This window comes from Tamandua tetradactyla, chromosome 5, assembly GCF_023851605.1.
Source record: "Tamandua tetradactyla isolate mTamTet1 chromosome 5, mTamTet1.pri, whole genome shotgun sequence".
Classification (NCBI taxonomy): Eukaryota; Metazoa; Chordata; class Mammalia; order Pilosa; family Myrmecophagidae; genus Tamandua; species Tamandua tetradactyla.
In genome coordinates this window covers 69,257,806-69,263,805 of record NC_135331.1, presented here as the reverse complement: position 1 = coordinate 69,263,805, position 6,000 = coordinate 69,257,806, and positions in this window count along the sequence as shown.

Genomic DNA, 6,000 nt, shown 5'->3' with positions numbered 1-6,000 from the left:
CCAGAGAATACAAATGTACATCCTCAGTGTTTCACAGTCTACTTAGAAATAATATCGTACCACTTCACGAAAAATGTGGAAAACTTGCAACCATATAGATCCATTTACCTCCTACCTTGTCCTTTATGCTTTAGTTATTATGTTATTAGTTATTAGTATTATGAACTCTACATGAAAATGCTATAATTTTTCTTTTTAAACAATCCAAAGTAGTTTAAAAATATTTACCACTTCTGACTTTCCATCTAGAATGATATCCCTCTACTCTGAAAAAATTCCTTTACAAATTCTTACAGTTCACGTCTACTGGCAATAAATTCTCTTAATTTTATTTTATATGAAAAAATATTTATTTTGCTTTCTTTCCTGAAAGATATTTTCAATCAATATAGGATTCTGGACAAATAGTTTTTCTTTTTTCCTTCAGTACTTTAAAAATGATTTTTCACTGTTTTCTGGACTCCATAGTTTCTGATGAGAATGCAGAGTTCGTTTGGATAATTGTTCCCCTGTATGTAAACTTTTATTTTTTTTCTGGCTGTTTTTAAGATTGTCTCTATACCTCTGGTTTTTATCAGTTTGATTGTGATATGGCAAGGCATGGTTTTCTTTGAATTTATTCTACTGAGCTTCTGGAAGTTGTAAATTAGGATTCAAGAGAATCTGAGCATAAGCAGAGCTTCTTCTAGGATCAAGCACAAAATGTGACCCAACCTCGGGGGTGAGAGGTATCTCTTCCTGCCTCTTTGTAGCACCCAATAGTGCTTTGGCTTCGGAAGTGTCTGATAGGAAGGCCCACGAGGAAGAGCTTCAACTTGGACCTTGGAATTCTCCTGTCGAAGAAAGCAGCAGCGAGGCTTCCATAAGTAGCAGACACGTACCAGTGAACCAGACCAAGGGAAAGAGGCCATGGTGGGCAACGCTTGCTCTCTGTAGCTGGCACACTGGTTTGTAGGCATGGGAGAGGCACCTCTTATGAGACCTACAGATGTGATAGGGGTTTATGTTCTGACAATCAACTCTGTGGGGTGCTTATACTGTCATAGATTAGGTACTTAAGGAAGTGAGATCACATTCTGTAGGTCCAGGCTAATGAGCTCCAAGACATTGGGGTACCTGCATTCTCATACACACAATAGTGAATGCAACTCCAGGGAGTGTATGTACCCTAAATTAAGGAATGTTGCCTTGAAGGATAAATTTATGTCCTGTGGCATGTAGACAAAGTTCTCTGGTTATGGCTCTGCTCAAAAAAACTTTTTTTTGCCTTATCTTCATAAATGCTATTTTGATTCCTTTGCAGTTCCCTGGACACACCATGTTACTTCTCAATCTTATTCTCTCTGGCTTCTGCCCAACCCTCTTTCTTAGCCTTTTCCCCCATCAGTTAGTGAAGGTTCTTTATTCATTCTCAGGCATCACCCCTGCCTACTTCTCCACATAGGGTTAGATTGTCCCTCTCTGCCCCCTGACAGCATTTATTCTGTGTCCCTATCATACTACTAATCTCTGCCACAGCATGGTAATGATTCATGTACTACTGAATAATGCAAGCTCCTTGTGGGTAGGGACTATATTTTCTTATCATTGTATCCTCCAAACCAAGCTCAGTGTTTGGTATATGTTAGGTGTTCAGTGAAGTGTGGCTGAAGAAACTTCTTGGTACATCCTATCTAGAAGCACATTTTCTTTCTTTCTGAAAACTTGGACATCAGTTTTCCATTCCCAGCTTTCTGGTGATTCTTATCCTTTCCATTTTCCAAGTATACTTCCCAGATACTACCAAACACAGGTTCTGCAGTCCATCTACAATATTTTTAGTGTCCTGGAATGTCAAGCATCTGGGTTTAAAGACTGGAACTTACTCACCAGGAACTAAGAGTCCTCATCTTATCTGGTTCTCTTCTTATTTTAGGCTTAACTGTCAAGACCATTCTCAGTTTTTTAAACTTGAAACTTATTCCCTTTGATGTAGGCAAGGCTAAAATAGAAATTGAGTACTTCTGCTTCCTTCTTGCCCTATCTGAACTGGCAATGGCTCTATCTCTTCCTTCTTCTTGTCCAGGATATTGCTTGTCTTAAAATGTGAACATAGTATTTGCATGAGTCTCACCTTAGTCAGAACTTCAGCCTTTCTAATAAAATTCTTACTGAATGGAGCCGCTCTTTTGAACATTTTTTGGTTCTGGGTCCCTTTCTCCATCTTTTTCGTTTGTATTTCAGGGGGTGAAGAAGCTCCAAGAACATCTCTCCAAGAGTCATGTCAAAATTTCTCTAAATGTTTTTTTGAAATCTGTTTTCCTAATGTTTAGAGTTTGTATGTGAGTGAGCTCATTTTTGACCCTTTTAATGCTAAGAAAAAAAGTAGATACTTTCTGCCAAGATCATCCTCATTCCTAACTTACCAACCAGTTCTTCCATGAGGCAGAATCAAATGCTGGCTGGCAGATCTCTTCGTTGCTTTCCTAACCTGCCTGAGAGATGGAGCTATGGGCAAGGTACAGCAAGAACTGGTTAGATACATCAAAGTACATCATTTTAGCAGAACGAGACTTTCAGGATATGTTGCTGCTGTGTTTTGCTTGTCAGCCACTGTTCAGGTTTAAGCCTATAGATACTGTTTCATCTACGACAAGAAAACACTATCCAGAGTCTCTAGCTAGCCAAGTAATTTATAATTTACCTCTAAAATAAGTGTCACCTCTATTGCTCTCTCTTTTTTTGGCTTTCATATGCTGTATGGCAGGGCCACAGTTCATTCTTTTTCTATGTGAGTATCCTGTTATTGCAGCACTGTTTGATGAATATTTTTGTTTGTTTAATTTTGTTGATATCTTTGTTTGTTTGGGAAGTGCATAGGCTGGGAATTGAACCCGGGTCTCCTGCATGGGAGGTGAGAATTCTACCACTGAACTATCCTCACACCCCTTATTGCTCTCTCTTTTTTACCCTCATCCCCTCCCTTTGACTCATGAGGTCCCTATAAATGGATGGTTTCTTCTCTTAGAGTTCAATAGCGAGTCTTTCTATTATCTTTATTTCTTTGAACAGATTCTAACTCATTCATTGCTGTCTTCAATATGTATACATATGTAATCAGTGTAAAACCAGATTTCTATTGCTTATGATCATAATTGGTATATGGTCAGTTGACTTGTATGAAGAAAAACACAAAGGAAAAGACAATAAATGAGTGTATTCCTCATTTACAACTATTGAACCTAAATTGCATTTCAACATTCAATACAAAAGTCAGTCTCTCACTTGCCCATGCAAAAAAAAAAAACAAAAAAAACTCAGTCTCTCGTAATTGTTAAACTTAACCAATTTTCTTAAGTCCTGGATTTGGAAATAAAGTTATCAGAAAAACTTCCTTGGTTTGTGTGTATTGCATATTAAATCTACCTATTTTCTTAAGGTTTAAGCCTATAGATACTGTTTCATAATGACCCAAACAATAGAAGTAATATAAGATACAGCCTTTGGTTAGAATTTATATTTGTTTGTTGCCTGTAAATCAGAATTTCTAAGAGCAAGTGTTAAATTATACAGCTTGGGGGAAAGAGCTGGTTTCGCCATACTCTGCAGAATGGGGAGAAAAATATTAGAATTGTTATTTATTTTTATCTAAAAAGGAAGAAAGAAATTCAGTGTAAATAAAATATGTTGATGGACATAGACGCCGTCCCTCATGCTTTTCTTGCTGAAGTAAAAATAATTAAATAATACAAGGAAGACAATATGGGACCAAACAAATAACTTTGAAAGATGAATAAATCGCAAAATTTAAGAATCCAAAGTTTTTTAGAACAAACTACACAGTGTAGTGTATACTGTTGGAGGAAAGAATGGCTGTTTCTATAATATCCCAATTTATGCTAGATTGTGCTTTAATTAAATACTAGAGGGATTTTTATGTTTCACTCAAGCACTGGCAATCAACAGGGGCCATACTGCCCCCTTGGAACCTTCTGGAAATTAGAGGACATTTTTGATCAATACAATGATTGGAGGCTACTTACTAGTATTTAGCGGGTGGAGGCCGGGGTGGAGGGGGAGACTAGAAGCTCTGCTGTGCATGGGACACAGTCGTCCTGAACAATGAAGAGTTGTCCCTGGTCCCAGAAAACTTTCAAAGGTCTTACCAGGCATTCATGTAAGTGAAAAACCTGCTGATTCTCTGAGCCCAGAACTTAACAATCTTTTTCATATAAACCACAAATATTTTGGCATATTTTTAATATACACTGCATTTTAAGGGAACACAAACAGTTTACAAATCGAGGGAAAATTGTACTTTGGAACTTTACTAAGCATTGTTCATGTAAAGTTAATTTTTGGAAAATCATGCAGCGAATGGCGACATCTTTTTTAGTCTGCAGTTGTAACTGTCACATTCAAGCGTCAGTATAGAGAAATGGTGGCGACTTGCTACTTAAAGCAGTGGTGTAGAAAATAAACAGGTGAAAACTGTTATACTTCTTGCAAATAAAAACACATTAATTATAAGTCATGCAAACATCTGATTCCTCCATAATGTCTTCTAGAGCGGTCTGTTTGAGCATGTTAGGTTTGGAGAGATATTCTACTATAAATTACTTTCTTTTTGTTCTCCTTTATTGATTGTTAGTTCACTGTATATTTTTGCAATGTTGAATTAACTCCATGTCAAGATAGTAAAGGCTTAGGGTTAAACAGTAAAGTATGTAGCTCTGGTAGGGCTGCACAGAGGAAAGGCGTGTGGAAGGAGAGCAACATTCCCAACAGTATATGATTTTCAAAATAGAAGCAATGTTTTGTGGAAAACTGTGTCATTGTAACTACTGAGGGAACAGCTACTTTAGCTAGAACAAAATATGGATTCTGGGCTAAGGGGACAGAGTGATGACCACCAATGGCATTTATTTACTGCATCATTCAAAGGCAAGAAACTCATGCAGCAAAGAAGTTTAAGCTACTCATGCACAAATTGCCAGAGGATGGCAGCGACGTAGATGACATTATAAAAGCCAGACCTTTAACCTACTGTAAACTATTTATGGTTCTTTGTAATGAGATGATGAGTGATCATGGAAACATTTTGTACTATGGACAAAGTTGCTGCTTAGGTCATGGTAGAGTACATTTCAGACTTGTCAAACTTAGAGGAACTACTAATTCTTATTTTCTAAAAAGGCTGTGTTCTTAATCCTGTGTTTTCTATAGTAAGTGCCTCTCAATTCTATGATAGTAGAGTTTTTGTTTTTTTAATGAATACTGCTACAGCCACTTCTGCCTTTGCTCCATGAGCCCAAATCCAAACCTGGCAGGGCCCCTTGCGCTGTGAGAGTCAGCCCATGGAGCTAGACTATAAGGGGGATAGGATGGTGATGGCAATATAGTGGACAGATCTGCCTTTTGGCTTGGATAGTGCAGCCCCAAATTGTCTTTCTGCCAAGGATATGCACAGTTGGGAAGAAGTAATTCTCTATAAGAAAATGAAACTATCAGAAAAGATGGTGGATGCTGGGCATCCCAAAAGGACGGAGGTCATCTGGACAGTATAGAAACAGAATAAGTACCACAAGGGAAAATCTTGGGGAGCACATCGGTATGCAAACTTTGCAGAGTAGTTTTGTTTTTATTAAAAGCATTAATGCAAATTAATAGGAAGAACAATAATATTACCATAGGGAAAAAAACAGGCAACAGACATGAATAGGTCATTCTCAATGATACAAATAACCAATAAACACGAAGCAAACTGTGTTCAGCATTACTGATAATCAAAGAAATGCTGATTAAAGCAAGATGTTATATTGATCCATCACATTTTCAAGTTTACAAGCAAGATAAGACTCACAGAACCTCAAAAACATTTATGAATGTAGATCTAGTTTTCCACACTCAGGAATCTATCCTAAAGAACCTAGAGACTCAACAAAGACCGATATCCATAGTGCTCGTTCCAACATGATCTCCAAACTTCAGAAATGTCTGAAGACATTCTAAAAGGGATAA